Raw genomic sequence first — 16,844 nt, 5'->3', positions numbered from 1 at the left:
TTGGGCCTCCCCTGGAATTGTTCCAACAGTTCCATGTCCTTCTTACACTGAGGACACCAGAACTGCACACAATACTCCAAGTGAGGTCTCACAAGAACAGAGTAGAGGGGCAGGATCACCTCCTTTGACCTGCTGGTCATGCTTCTTTTGATGCAGCCCAGAATACGGTTGGCTTTCTGGGCTGTAAGCACACACTGAAGCCAGATCATGTTCAGTTTCTCATCGACCAACAACCCCAAGTCCTTCTCCACAGGGCTGCTCTGAATCTCTTCTTTGCCCAACCTGTAGCTGTGCCTGGGATTGCTCCAACCCAGGTGTAGGACCTTGCACTTGACATGGTTAAACTTCAATAGGTTGGCATCAGCCCACCTCACAAGTGTGTCAAGGTCCCTCTGGATGGCATTCCTTCCCTCCAGAGTATCAGCTGAACCATGCAGCTTGGTGTCATCGGCAAACTTGCTGAGGGCACACTCAATCCCACTGTCCATGTCACTGACAAAGATGTTGAACAAGACCGGTCCCAACACCCATCCCTGAGGGACACCAGTCATTACTGGTCTCCAGCCGGACATTGAACCGTTGACCACAACTCTTTGAGTGCGACCATCCAGCCAGTTCTTTATCCACCGAGTGTTCCACCTATCAGATTGATGTCTCTCCAATTTAGATACAAGGATGTCATGTGGGACAGTGTTGAACGCTTTGCACGAGTCCAGACAGATGACGTCAACTGCTCCACCCCTGTCCATCACTTTTGTAGCCCCATCATAGAAGGCCACCAAATTGGTCATGCAGGATTTCCCCTTAGTGAAGCCATGCTGGCTGTCACCAAGCACCTTGTTTTTCATGTGCCTTAGCATGCCTTCCAGGAGAATCTGCTCCCAGATTTTGCCAGGCCCAGAGATGAGACTGACTAATCAAAGTTAAAAATTGTGAACAAAACCGGAAATCCTTGCTAATGTTCTGTTGAGCATCAATGCAGAATTCTCCTTTCTCTCCTAAAATTCAAACATGTTTAGTCATTGAGATAATGATTTTCCGGAGTTATCTGTCCATTTTAAGTTAAACTACAGATCTTGTGAAAGCTTAATTGCATGGAATATGCAACAGATCCTCCTGGAGTCAGGAATACTCTGCTACCCCTTCCCAAGAGGTTGACAAGTGTATCAAAAGAGAGATTGAACACAGAGCTAGCACAGGCAGATACACACACATCCTGAAAACACAGAACTATGAAGGTGGTTCCTGTTCCCTCTTATGATTCAGGAAAAGGCATGGGTTAGATCTTTCTATGTCCCACCACACAGTCAGGTTGGAAGCAGTTGGGAATAGTTCTAGCAGATTTGAGATCAGAGAGTTCCCTGGATGTGGATGGCTGACTACCACCATACTGAGCCATCCAGGCTGCACCATTTCTGTGGAAGCTGCAGAAACAGATATGTTTCACTTTTACCCTACAATGAAGAGCCTTTAAAGAAACTGCCTTAGGAACTGAATAAATTCTTTATAGCCTTTTTCTTCAAACCTTCTAATTCCACAAGGTTTCTTGAGTCACCATGGGTCCTCATGCAAACATATAACAAAGAACTGCTCATGCCCTATTGACTTTATGATCTAAATATAATACCGATTCTGGGTTGCAGTTTTTCCTGCAATTTACACCTCCTATGCTTGTGTGGATAATGGGAATGGATAATTCCAGCACCCAACAGATCAAAGGGAAATTGAATTTCCTGCAGTCCTGGTAGGCAAGATGTTTTCAAGTCCTCTTGTTCCAAACACTAAAGAACAAGCAGAACTAGAACTATTCTACAGCAGTAAAATAGCAGTTCCTGTACATATTCAAGGCAAAGCACTGCACAGTAGCTTGATGAGACCACTACCTTTCATATTAACCTGCATTGTCTCAGTAAATTATTTTGTTCATTCATTCAGTGGCTCTAAATGTATTTATTATTTGAGGGTGACAAACCTTGGGTTTTTTGCCCTTAAAAGCACAAGAACTCACAAACAGGCTGTAGTAATTCTGTGATATTTCTTGCACTGCTGCTAAAGCTACTGCTATAATGAGAATTGACCCTTTCTTTATATTTTGATAAAGGATTGATTTCTAAAAGCATCCTCAGGTATGGAGAAGCTTGCAGATTTGGATCTCAGATAAAAAACAGTTATCTTACAGCAGTAATATAAAATGTTCATTCACATACAAAAGCAGGAAAACTTTAGGACTTTAAATAGACTTTCTTGGATTTTAATGTCTGTTCATAAAAAATGAAGAAAACAAGACAAATGATAGAAAAGACTTAAGACATTATTCTAAACTTTATCAGCAATTTCTGATGAAACATATGGGAACACCTCATCTGGTTTTAATAAGCTTGAAATCATCATCAGCAATTAACTGGCAAACCAGAATAATGTTGCATTGACAAGCAAGGGTAATTGTGCTCATTATATTGCTAGAGATGCAGTTGATCAAAAAGAAAAACACTGTTTTCCCTGAAGTTCATTTACAGTATTTAGGTGGAATCAGCACTGAGTTCATTGGCATTAATCAGACAAACTGCTTCACACAGAAACTGCTCATCAACCTGTGAATGCCTCGCACACTGTCAACATGCACTATGGGTCTCCCACTGAATGTGTGGGGGCTTTTCCAAGCCTGGGTTTTCCCAAGCTTGGGTTTTTCCAAGGCTGACAGTGCTATTTTTCCATTTCACCCGAAATACCCATATTTATCCATCAAGAAGCAACACCAGCCTCTTCTCATTCTGCATAGTGGAAAGAAAGTGTGAGGAACAGCAGGATGCACAGATATCTCTGTGAACTGCTCTTTGGAGGAAAACAAATTGAAGTGAATTTACATGGAAAGAAAAATACAGTGGAACCTTGTTACTACAAAAAGTGAAAAAGCTGATTATTTTTCTATGGTGACATAATTACAGTCAAACAAGAATGTGAAAGAGGCAATGTCTGCAGGGAGAGGGAAGATCAGGTGACATAACTGGGAAAAGAATAAACTGCAGGACACAAAAATAATTTGCACAACAAAAAATGTCATAGTTTTTCTAATCTAAAGCTGGGGTTTTGAGGTTTGGCTTTTGCACTACTCCCTCTTTCTGGGATGGGACAAACTGTCTGGACCACCCTGAAAAATTATATTTCTCTTTTCAGCCAAAGAACATATGCAACCAGTAAATGGTGACTTTATAAAGGAATTGCCTGCTTTGTTTGGGCCTTGTTCTGCATATGAACAAGCACTTCACCCATTCCCCTTGTCCTTTCCTCTTATTTCCATAATTACCTACATTTATTGCTTACTGTGAATATGATGCATTTAATGCCTCAATTTATTCAAACGAGGTCTGCAGCTGTAGGTGCTCAGTGTTGCACCTACAGTTTTCCTCAATGGCTTGGTACTTGCTTTCTTACCCAGTGTAACCAAGTACCAGTTTCTTCCAGGGATATACAACAACCTCTTCTCCAAGCCAGCAAACGTCTGGTTGTGTCAGTACTTACTTAGTGATGTCTATTTTTTGCTTAAGAAATATGTGCCAATACAATGCCTGCACCCATATTTTCAACAGAAAGACCTGTGGTTTGAATTATAGCTCTTATTTTACCTACTGTCAGTGCCATATCTTTTTAAGTTCTTTTTCTGATTTTTTTTTCTGGTTCAGAATAAAGAAAGAACATTACTCTGATTTTGTGCAAAATCAATCTTTTAATTTATAGTGAGCCCTTTGAATTTCCATTTTGTGTAGATATTTTGTATGAGAGTCACATATGCAAACACGCAAAACAATTTTTAGTATTTCATGAAGATACATGGAGGAGACAAAGAAGAGAATATGATGGGGTTCATTGCCAAATTCAAATCTGCATCCAATAATTCACCAACATGATTCCATCAAGGACAAGAATGTTACGTCAGCTTAATTTAGGGTAACAAAGTTCAGCCTTTTAAGCACAAAGTCCTTTTATTAAAAGAGTCAGGAGGCAGCAATTAAACTCAGTTACACTGGGATGAATGTGCCCTCCCCATGCCCAGCTCAGAGACCACACACATGCCTGATGGCTCTTGGGGGATGAATACATCCTGCTCCAGTGAAGGGATGGGTCAGTTATAATCAGAAATGCTTTGCAGTTTTGGCTCAAAGGTGCAGCCCTGTGAAGTACTTAGAGATACAACCCTGTACCGTGTAGTCTTTCCTGATGGAGCTGCCCTTTTCAGAGTATGCAGCACATTGACCCAATTTGCACAGACCCTCAGCATTAGCATAGACCCATTTCATGCGAGGTCTTTGAACACCAGTTGCCTGCAAATTCCATTACCTCTCTCCCTGCTGGGTTTTGTGCTTTAAGTATCAGACAGGGGCTAGGAGAAGAAAAGCAAAGCAAAAAACCCAGTAAGTTAAATGCTAAACCCAAATAATTAGACATGTTTTGTTTAGTTCTCCAAACTCTAACTTACTGCTGTGTCTCTATTTGACTGAATATAATCTGATTTTTTTTGTAGGCTTGACACACAGGTCAGTTAATCCAGAGGTTCATAAGTATGAATGAGGCAGAGAGTGAGGCAAACACCAACTTTTTATGTGTTTGTTGCAGCACTTTCTCTTTCTTTGCAGCCTTGTCTGATGTACAAGGAAATTTCAGAGTCATCCTTGCTTACTGGTATGCTGAAAAAAAACTTGTTTGGAAAGGGAAAGAAATGCAGGACAACTTTGCAGTCTGGCAGATAAGCTTAAGGTAAAAATAATATCTCATCCTTTGTCACTAATGAGAGGCAGGCTCGTAGTTGCTGGATAATTTTAAGAGGAAAACTGCTTATAGAAAAATTCTGTGTGGACAGAGGAGAGTTTTAGCTCCACACTGAAGGTAGCAGGTATTTTTAATTAATCTGGAGGTGAAGATCCAGCCCTGGCTGGTCATGAAGGGGCTGCTTTTGAAAATTAGATGTTGAGTGCAGGACAGCTGAAGGAGTAAAGTCCAGCTAGTTTGATTACCTAAAACTTTTTTACTTCTTTGTGTTCAAGAGCAAGTATTTAAACTCGATGCCTAGAAAATACAGGGAGAAAGCCTATTTCTGCTATATATCTGACACTTTAGTGTGCACTGCATCACTACTCCCTGCAAGTGAGGGCACCAGTGCTCAATGTCTGTAAAAACCTATTTGAAGGTAGGACCTACCAATAAAAGGCAAGCAGGTCTCTTCACATGGACTAGACCTCTGCTGTTGTGGGATGTTTTGCTTGTATTCACTTCAAGTAGACCACAGCATGACCCACAACATGCTAACCCTGGCATTACAAACTGTAGATCTGGACCTTTTTTTCATAAAGAAGTTCTTGCACTGCAGGTTAGAAGGGAGGGGAATTTGAACTGCACATATTCTGTACCATATATGTCACCCAAAGTTGTACTTCAAACCATCAGCAAAGTCTTTGCTAAATGAGAAGATCATGGACAGTTTGCTTAGGGTATGTTCCTATCTTTTGGCATGGCTGGAGTTACAAATCTGACCCCTAGTGCGACTCAGCTACTTTGCATGCAACATACACTAAGCATGTCTGTATGGTATCTAAGTAGAGTGTGTATATCTGTGTTACAATGCAGTATTTGCACTGAGACCCTGAGCACAGCATGGCCGTTTCCATTCATATACTGTTATACTGGTCCTTTCACTGTGCACATCACTGGGCACAGCTGTTTGCTCTTCAGTCCTTTTCAGCAACGTTTGCTGCATTGGTTGGGTTTTCTTCAGAAAGAGAATTCTTATCTTGCATGATTCAGGCACACACTAGGAGTAGAAGGGAGTGAGGTTTGTGGTGCTCATTTCTTCTTCAGGGAGTGAACTTTGCACTGGCTTTCAGGGAAGTTGTATCTCTCACCCAGGGGCTCTTCACCCTGTTACACAGGGCTCCACAATTCACAGGAGCAAATTCCTAAGAGTAGCCCTCAGATCCATGAATGTTTTTTTTCCAGTAGCCTTTTCCCAGGGCTTCTTGGACCTTGTCAGCAAAGAGCAGACTATGAACTGGATTTCAGATTCTCTGAAAAGCCACTTGCAGGACTTGAGGTAAGATACAGTTGAGTAGCTGGTATGATTAGGGAGGTACCTCATAGCATTTCTTACCAGCTAGAGTTTTCCAAATGCTGATGGCTTTATGCACAGTTCTCTCACACTGCTGCAGTTTTCCTGCAAAAAAAACCCCAAAATACTGCAGGTACAAGGTAAGGTCACCACCAGAGGAGGTTGAAGTCTCTGAGTTGGAAAGAAACAGCAGAGGATATTACTTGTGCATGCTGCTATATAAGAGATTACTGTCAGGAAATATTGAGCTGAATTGACACCTTCAACAAAGAAAGGACATTGCTACAGCTACATACTTTTTAAAATCCTTTCCTCCAAGCAACAGCATTACCACTGCCTCACTAAGATTTAGCTTCAATGAGCTCTTCTTCCTTCCTAAGACTGTCCTGATGTGTAGGATGTAGCTCTGTGTGGTGGCAAATAGGAAAGGCTGTGTGTTATCTGTGCTGCTGACACTCAAAGCAATGATGCCTAATCAGTTTATCTTTGGGTTTCACAGAGATGTTGAAAGAGTCTGGAGAGGAGCTGATCTTTGTGAGACTCCACGAATAAAGGACTTGGAGGTCCTTTATATATAATAGCTTTGTTTAGTCCATTTTAGCATTTCATCCTGCAGTCCTGACATCTGTTTGCCATGACAAGGGGGACCCACATAGTCTCCAGGATCAAAACAACTTCATGAGGTTGTTAGCTGGTGTTTGGTTAACTACACAGAGCTTGCTCAGGAGCGGGAACTCAGCCAAAGGGTGGCAATAAGCTGGAACTTATATACTGTGAGGCAGGAGGTTTCCTTCATGTCTGCAAGGTGGAAATGGCATGGACTATATTAAGAAGACTCTGGGAGACAGGAAGGAAGGGGGTATTTTTTGCATCATCCAGAACTTCTCAGGTGCAACTGCATGCTCCCTGGGAGCAAAGACTAGCTGTTGACTTGTGTGTACAATGTATTTTGTTTCAGAAAAGTGCATATACGAAGAACAGCTTTGCCTAAGAACTCCAATTTGAATTAAGGTTACCATAACAATTTTGCATGGAGGCTGGTTTCTGACCATACCTTCTCAGGGTGGAAAAATAACCCACCAGGCTTCAGTACTGTTTTTTTTTTTCTTGGTGAAAGATGCAAGCCCAAGTGGGGATCAGAATGTAATTTTGCAGATTATTTGAAAGTATCACTCTGCTCATGTGCTCCTTTTCATGTCATTACTAATATCCACAAAATATAGCCTGCTTTGAAAGCATTTCCAACCTTGACAAGAATAGAATTTCACCCAGGAATACGTAGATTTTAATAGTTCTCATCAACAGACTGTGGACTTGCTAATAAGCACAAGAAACATGATGGGCAGGAAACATGAGAAAACTCCAGAAACTAAATGTTGTGAGGATTCATCTTCTTGAATGGTGATTCATGCATGCAATTCCCATGAGTATTACCAGGAGTTATGGATATAAATCCTAGCACATCAAAAGGGAAATATAACTCCTAGTGGTTAGGAATTAAAAGCGTTCTGAGGGGCGCAAAGTCTCATCTTAAGACACAGAGTCACTGTGTGCATCTAAATCCCTAAACACTGAGATATGAAGATGGTAGTATCACAGTAATAACAATGACTATGCAGCTTCTGGTGCTTTTGATATTGTACGACACAGACACCTCTTTCCAAACTAGTGATTTAAAATTGCAGGTGGCTGGTGCTTTCAGTTTTCATCCACCCTGTAACCCTGGAGATGGTTTCACTGATATAGCACTTCCCAGATGTTTGGATCACAGGTGTGCAACAGAGTTCTTACTGATGAGATTTAAATTCTTTTTTTTTGGTCCTGCTTATGATAGGAGCAAAGATAACCACATCAGGTAATATTTTTCATTATCTCACAATCTTCCTTTCTTCCTTGCATTACTGATGCTGGGTTTAATTCTATTAACCTGTTTTTGACATTGTACATATATTTATGTACAAAGCATGTCCTTACCTTGAACCAGGATAGTAGTTTCTGTCTTCATTCACTTGTAAGCACTCTCTCCATGTGCACACTTGCACTGCAGTCATTATTTTACCAGTGACTGTTTAACTACATTATTAATGACTTTTTGTTTGTTTGTTTGCAGTGCATCTACATGTTAGGATTGTTTATTTTTTCTAGTTTTGAAAGCCTTTGAATGTTGTCACCGCACCTCCATATATTTTAAGGTCTGATGGCCACTCTAGTTCCCATTTATATTTCTGAGGTTTACTTCATGCCTCCTTTGCTTGTCTAACAGGGGACAGCAAACAATATTTTGGTTGGAGTGAGATTCATCAACATCAGATGTTTCATATCTTAAAAATGTCTCTTTGTTCCCTCTGATTCCAAAAGGAATCCAGAATAATTGGCTTGGATGATGATGGGAACTCTGTAGGCATTTGCAGTTAGATGAGATGACTTCTACCTTGTGTGCCAAACACAGACAATAAGAAAAAATGACTTAGAGCAGCCAAAACACTGAAACTCACAGGAAAGTGGGCATAATCAATATATAGATGTCCTGGGTTTAGCAGTAGCAGTCCATTTTTCTCCTTCTTAGTAGCTGGTGCAGCACTGTGTTTTGACTTTCAGCCTGGGAACAGAGCTGATAACACCAATGTTTTTAGTTGTTGCTAAGTAATATTTACTCTGACCAAGGACTTTGTGAGTCTCATGCTCTGCCAGTGAAGAGGGCAGGCTGGGAGGAAGCAGAGACAGGACACCTGACCCAAGCTAGCCAAAGAGGTATTCCATACACGTCATGCCCAGGGGAGGTAACTGAGAGTTACCCAGAAGGGCTCGCTCTCTTCTGGATCAGGCTTGTTTTGGGAGGTGGTATCATATTCTCTTCCCTTGCTATTTCCCTTATCATTATTATTATTGGTGGTAGCAGTAGTGGTTTGTGTTATACCTTAGTTACGGGACTGTTTTTATCTCAACCAGTGGGAGTCACATTCTTTCGGAGTGGGGAGGGGGGGGTAGGGGAGGAGAAGGAAAGAAGGGGGGGGGAGGGAGGTGAGAGACTGTGTGATTGGATTTAAATCACGACAATAGATTAAGAAAGAATTCAGATGATCCACAGACTCAACTATTTCTATTTTCTTTTGCCATTCTCATAAGTTGATTTATCTTTCTCATTACTTCTCCAAAAGGGAGAAGGGGCAGACATTTATTGACTCCACAATGCCAGTGAGTATGTTTCTGAGGTTTCTCCCAAAAGTCTATCAACCTAAGGCCCCAGATATGCAGTAACTAGACTAACAAAAAGTTATCATGTGACAGCCAAAAATCTGGCAACCTTGTAGGAGCAAAATTGTGTTCTGAAAGAGGTATTTCGCCACATGCAAACACATAAACATATTTATAAACCTGGAACTTCCCACACTATCACATTTTCTCTGAATTTTTAATGCATTCCAAAGCACCCTGAAATAATTCTAGGATTTCTAGTTCAATTCTTGCAATCCAGAAAGTCAGGCTGGTATTCAAAAGTGCCTCATGGTCACCAGGTCCTCTACATTGATGCACCCAGCTTGCATCTGTGAAGCATTTTTTATACTATATGGAGAATTTGGGGAGTTTTGCTTAACTTCTCTTAAGATGTGGTCAGGTCCACCAACTTTAAAACTCATGGTTTAGAAGCAAAAATGCCAGGATGAAGTTCAGGAAGTCATATGGGACTCATGTAACTTTTGCCCCTGCTTTTAAATGTCTGAGGTCCACAGACAAATATAAATTTATCCATATAGGGCTATAGTATGAATTAAATAAGTAGGTACTTTCCATGATATTCTCTGCAACAAGCAGCAAAATAGGCGGTCCCCTTCTAAAAGGACTGCAGGATGGCAGACCAAAATATGGCCAAAGTACCCTTAAAATGAAATAAATCCATCCCTAATCACCATCAAAGTGCTGAGTTTGCAGTAGATACTTCTCTTATCAAGACCTATAGCTGGATTTGCTGATATAGGTAATTTCCCAGGCATTTACTTGCCAGAGAAAGAGGTCATCTACGGGGTAAACTGTTGCCTGGAAGATGAAGAGCTGTGACCCAGCAACTAAATAAGTGTAGGAAAAGGTCTGCCTATACAGCAAAATATTAGTTATAAATTACAATTCCTGAAAATGCCAGGGAGCTGGATTCACAAGACTCTTCCAGCTACACATCTCTATGTCTTACATTACACCCCCCCACCTACACCAGCTACAACGTTTGCCTTTATGAAAATAAACCTAAAGAGTATTCATTACGAGAATGATACTAGAAATAAGCACTATCAGTGTTCAGGTTTGTTATCACGCCAGCACCTGCCATTTTCAGAAAATAAAATAAAAGCCATGGAGTACTATATTTTGCTTTTTCTTCCTATTACTGAATGAATTACTTTCCTAGTTATTCCACTGTCATTTTTACTGCCAAGGAGCAACCTGAATTTGCATTTTCCTCAAACAAGAATCAGCTGAACACAAATTTCCTTTATTGCCTCTTGAAACACTGCAGTGAGTGAATCCACATTTCTTTTTTTCAAGTACTGAAACTAGAAACTTGGCCTTGGGAGTCACACTCAGCTACTGCTGGCACAGGAGCACTGCTGGGTGACATCTGTCATCAGCCACCGCTGAGCTGAAATATTCAGTTTCTAGCAGCAAGTTGTGCATTAAACAAGCAAGCTAGCAAGCAAACAAACAAAAAGCCTTCCAAGAATTCTCCAAAAGCAGTTTGAAGCAGAAGTGAATTTGAGAAAATTTAATATATTTTTCAGCCACTCATCCATCAGAAAAATTCACCTCAAATATCATGTGAATTGTGCACTGAGCTCTGCACAGATTAGTTTGAATTGCAATGTGAAAAATGTCAGGCAGCAATTCTGACCAATCTAATTGTGGTCTGTAGCACTTGTCCAGACAGAGGTTTTTAAGTGGTACTTTAATCACAGGAAATGTGTGGTAGACACATACCTTTCAACTCCTCTATACATCTCTCCTAGAAAAAGATGTATAAAGAAAAATTGCCTTGAAAAGTCAGCCAGAGAAATCCTAGAAATAAGGTAAACATTTATAATATTGAAAGTGATTAATTGTAGTGACAAACATCCAGCAAAATGTGGAACTGTCTAGCTTTTCAGGCCTTCAAATCAAGAATGGACAGGACATTTTAACATCAAAAAATGTTTAACTTTACATCACCTTTAAATTAACAAGGTGATCCACTCTGGGGTGTTCAGTATGTCATATCTAAGGTTGACTTACACTTAAAGTGCTGATTCCATGAAAGCAAAGGGGTGCACATGGCTCTGTGACCTCCTCATGAGATGGACCAGTTTGTCCAGAGCTCTAAGCACTGGGACAAAAAGGATTTAGGGACTAGACTTGTTCTTGGTTTAATCTGAAGCTGTTGGGAAGCTGTCTACCTCAGAAAGGCAGATTATGTGTTAGGCTTCAGCATTTTCTATAAATCCTCAGGGCCCCATGAACATATCTGTTTAAACATTCTGCCATCCATTGCTATGGGATCCATGGGTTCCCTTCTTGATTCACCTTAGATCTTTGATAGGGTCCCAAGCATGCTGGTTGTTCCACTCCGCTCCCCTCTCCCCAGGACCAAATCCATTTGTCTATTTAAATTGCAAGCTCTGTGAGCAGGGCTCTGATCCTTGGCTTGATGCAAAGTTTGTCCTAATAATGCTCTTGACAGTTAAGACCATAAAACATTTCCATCACGTCTTTCTCTTTCATGAATTCTAAATAAAAATATATAAATAAATAAATCCTATTGCATTTCCAAAAGTGAAGTTAAATGCCTGATTAGAGGGCAACAAAATAGTTTCTGTAATGAATAAAAACCTATCTATATTTAAAAAAAGGTATAAACCTGCTGTGGGCAAAAGTGTGTTGACATGAGTAAGTTAGGTTGTTTAGAACATTATTCTCTGTTCTTATTTATCAAATTTCTTACCCACCATATTATCTGCCTTTTCAGATATGTACTGGTTTTGATTTTTAATTGGTCTTATTTACCAAATGACTTATTCATTAGACTATCTACTTTTTCAGATGTATTCCCATTTTGATTTCACTGTGAAGAGAACTAGCATAACAAAACAGTGATACACGAGGCTTTCTCAGCCTTTGTACCTTTGATGCAGCATCCACTACTCCATCAATTTAGTAAGTGGCCCTTTCTCCCTTATGTGGTCTGCAATTCCACTTTGCTATCTCCTTGCTCAGCATGTAAGGAACATTGACCGCAATGGGGCTGAGCTAGAGATGCCAGAGATTGTCTCCTCCACACCTTGCTGATGTATGTTTCTGTCTTTGGTTTCTATCTTTGCCAAAGGTACTGTTTGAATGATTTATGTCCCTTTTAAAAGAATAACTTCTCCACCTGAAATGGTTTGTAACACTGCATTTCTTTTCTCTAGGCTGATTGCTGTGGCAAGCTTGTCTCATTCTCCAGATATCTGAAGCATGTAGTCAGCAGCAGAGCAACAGAATTTGCCAGGGGTATTTAGTTTCTCAGTGCTAAATATGTTCTTGACTCTTCTGCTGGAGGGTACTTGAGAAGATGCTCACCACAGCCTGAGCCTTTTTGTAGTGGTGCTAAATGTGGCTCAAATGCCCCACAGAAGATGGGGCTGCTGTCACAGGCTGGAATCTTAATGTGTGAGTCCACACAGGCAGTGGCAGTGGCTGTCACTGGAGATAGATACTTCTCTCCACCACCACAGGAACTCTACACAGTGTTCCCATACAATTCCCATCTAGGTAAGGCAGAGCCATGTGATATCTCTGACAGCCACCCACTGTGCGCACACATGCCTGCACTGCCATGTGGAGCAGTTAGGGGCAAAATTGCATCAGCAACTTTCATATTTAACCTCATCTTCATGAGCATTCTTCACCTCTTGGTGCCTTTGAATTTGCAATTGAAGTCCCTGAGGTGGGACCAAAAAAAGGCAACTTTTGTGTGAAGAACAGTTACCTCTGTGCAGCAGGTTGGAGGTTGAAGTTATTGTTTCCTTATACAATAAAATCAATTTTTTTTCTGAATAAACCCCAGCTGTTTGCACTGACTGCTTAAGAGCCCTCTAACGTCTTCAAGTGAAAGTTTGCCCCAGACCTTCTGGCAGCTGAAAATCTAGAATAGAAAGGATGTACTTTTCTAAAACAAACAAACAAACAAACAAACAAAAAAAACCCAAAATTAAAATCTCTCAGTGTATTCTTAAGGAAAGCAAATAATTTTACCCCCAAATTTTAATATTTAGAAACTCTGGAGAAATTAGCAATAATTATAGACCTGTTGTTCAGAGGTTTTTTACTATGTTTATATAGATCTCAACATACTACAAGCCTCTCTATAGTTTCAGATGTCTGGAAGAAGCAAACAAGTCTTAGTGAAGTATAAACACCCTTAACATTACTTAAAAAAACCCTCTCTCCTGCCCTATGAATCCAGTGTAATAACAGAAAAAAAGAAAAACAGTGGTAGCAAATATCAATAGTCTATCCTTCAGGATACTTCAAACCATTGTTTTACTAAAAGCTGGGTTCATTTACAGCTTGAAACAGGCAGGCTGAATTTTAATGCATTTTACTCTCTTATTGTTTCATCTAATAAAAATGTCCTTAGCTCATGACAAACACAATGATGAAAAGTGATGGCTGGATATGCAAACTTTGACCCACAGCAATACCTTACTATGTCACCAGCCGGGAAAATTCCAAGTGAAAACATTTTTGACAATAAGCAATAAAGGAACAGCATTCCAGGGAGGAACTCACACTTGAGGCTGACAACTAGGCGAGAGATTAAAAAGGAGAGAGTGAATTTTAATGACCTGGAATTCTCTGGAAGATAAGTAACAAAAAATTCCAGCAAAGAATACAAACACGATAGAGCCCAAATACTCATGAAACTCTAAGGGCCTTAAAAAAAAAGGGAGAACTTATGTAATGTTACACTGCTCCTCCACTGCATACAGTATACTTAAATATATCTTTGCTAAATTTAAGAAGGAAAGCTTTGGTTGATCTTCTGTCTCTTTTCTGTCACTTATGAATTTTTCTGGAAGAATGCCTTCTGACTAGTTACCCTCCCAAACTAACTCTATCTCATCTTGACGCCACTGGAGCTATATCAACACCCCTCATGCATTTAGACTGTCAGTGCCCACTATTGAAACCGTCAGTGCTGGGGCTGATGTCAGATCCTGTCCTCTTTGTTACATGACATATAACTGAAGTATAAAAACATTTTGGATTTGGGTGGCAAGGCAGAAGCTGCAGTGAGGGATGAGCAGCTGAAACACCACCTTTTCCTGAAAGAGCCCAAGATCTCTTTCAAATAAAGAGACAAATGAGTGACCAAATGGGGCATGTCAAAGGCATGCTTAGTTCAGCATCCCCTTGCTCACATGGCTAGCAGCAGATGTCTGATAGAAAGAGGAAAAGATCAAATACATCACTGTGTTTCCCTTGGCATGTCCAGAAGTTCTATCTTGGAGGACTGTAACTCTGCTGGACTTTTGTTCCATTGATTTGCCTCTCCTTATCATAAACTTGAACATGATTTCTTGCGCCTACTGAGATATTTGTCCAGAGAAAGATAAAGTCTTTTACCCAAAGATAAGGAGATTACAATCTTTTGAAGTCAGGAATCAGAAGGAGCCCACCAGACCTGCAGCAGAATCAGTACAAAGATCCCCAGCTTGGTGGCCAGGGTCCCCATCCAGCTTGTGCTCTGGTTTAAAAGCAATCTAGGGGACATACACATGTATGCATGTGTATGCAGAGATGAATGTAACTTGTCAAATCAGAGCCCACATGTCCATCTCAGTCAAAGGGGATTCCTCAACTAATATTTTTCTAATCTTTCTTGCCTAAACATCCATATCTGCCTGAATTCAGAGCAGAAGCTGAAGGTGTTTTGAGGGCTGAAGGCTGATGAAACTGTTATAACAATTAAAATCACCAGCTCCCAGACACTTCACACAGGGTACCACTGACTTGACAAAAAGCTCTAGAGAGATTATTAAGGTTTCTTGTGGACATTTGACCATGAAGGTGCTTGGCTTTTCTTCCCGTCACCAGATTCTACAGTCCCTAAGTACTAGCATTTACTGAACTCTCTTTTCTTACAGGGGGTGGGGGTGAGAGGGTGGAGGGGGGGGGGGGGGGAATAAAAAAGGAAAAGAGTAAGAATTGTACAAAAAAATAAATCCTACTTTTGTTCTGGATAAAAGTAGGTCAGTGTTTTCCATCCTCACAGTCAGTTTTCTGCAGTGTATTTCATACAAAGCATCATCATTCCAGCAAAAGGTATTTATAAAGTGAGCTTTGACAAAACAATTGTATATTTTTTATTGCTAGAAAGGCTTTGGCATCTGTCACTGCCAGGGAAGATTTAAGATCTAGCTAGAATTTTCGTCTCTCACAATGACTTGACCTATATTGTCTAGATCTAATAGATCTGATGTTTTAAAACCCCTTGTGCAGTAAAGCACTATAAATTGCAGCTGTTAGAAATCCCACTCCTCCACAGAAAACTTTCAGTGGGAGCAGAATAAATTTTTCCATGATTTATCTTCACCCGGCACCCCCGACAACCCCTCAGCTCTCCTGATTTGGATTCAAGAAAATAGTACCACAAGAGAGCTGGAGCATGCCAAAAATAGTACCCCATGGGACAAGGAGGGTGCCAAGAACACAGACTCTTGTGGGCAGGGGGCATGACAGAGGTTCTGCTGAAAGAAATCAGACAGCATTTTTACCAGAACTGGGGAACAAAGACAATTTTTTTCATTTCTCCATAATTTCTAACCAACTGGTAAACCAAGACTCTTTTCCACACACATTTCAGCCCAATTATACACAGGGGAAAAAAAAAAGTGACACTTGAAATTTAAAAACAAAGAGAAAAATATCCATAATATTCTTGCGATCTTTTTCAATGTGCATATAATCAGGATCAGCCAAGGCTTATCACATGCACACAAAATATTCATTCCAGAGCATTTACTCCATTGTAGTGACACACAATCACAGCAAAGACAATTACTCCACTCTTCCCTCTTCATTAGGAATATACTGTGTCTGTAGAGTCCTTGGGCCCCTTACCTGTCCGATGAAAGAGGATCTGCAAGTATAAGGTGCAGCTGGGGTGGATGCTTGTTGCTTGTTCTCCAGTCACATAATCCTTAAAAACAAATATATGAGAGACTCGTCCACTGTTGATACATAAAACAAGCACAGAAGATCTACATCAGTCATAGAAACAAAAGAAAAATTGGCTGAGAGGCCCAGAGCTCACTAACATCCCTACTTCAATAAAAGTGTGGTGCAGGACTGATCAGAAAGACAGGAAGAGTTGAAAAAGAGGCATGCATGAGGGAGAGAAGTACAGGAGACCTGCACTGGCAAATATGAGACAGATGAAGGACCACAAGGCTGAAGTCAATGGGTTTATCTGTAGAAGCATTAGTAAAGGCATTGCAATCTGGCCTGCATATTTTCACTGAGGTTCATGCTTTTGGAAGAGATGACAGTATAAGACCTTAGACGGAGAGAGGGAGGAAAGGCAGATGGGGGAGTTCAGCACATCCCTCTGAGTTGGAGATAAGGCAGGAGCCAAGGCACAGCCATAAACTAGTTAATCCCAAAAGCTTCATCTGAACTGTCCTAAACCAAACATGCCACCTGAAAGCATTCCTGCAGCCCTGTAATAGCTCAGCATTGCTCA

Source organism: Melopsittacus undulatus, chromosome 4, assembly GCF_012275295.1.
Source record: "Melopsittacus undulatus isolate bMelUnd1 chromosome 4, bMelUnd1.mat.Z, whole genome shotgun sequence".
Lineage (NCBI taxonomy): Eukaryota > Metazoa > Chordata > Aves > Psittaciformes > Psittaculidae > Melopsittacus > Melopsittacus undulatus.
This window is presented reverse-complemented; position numbering follows the sequence as displayed.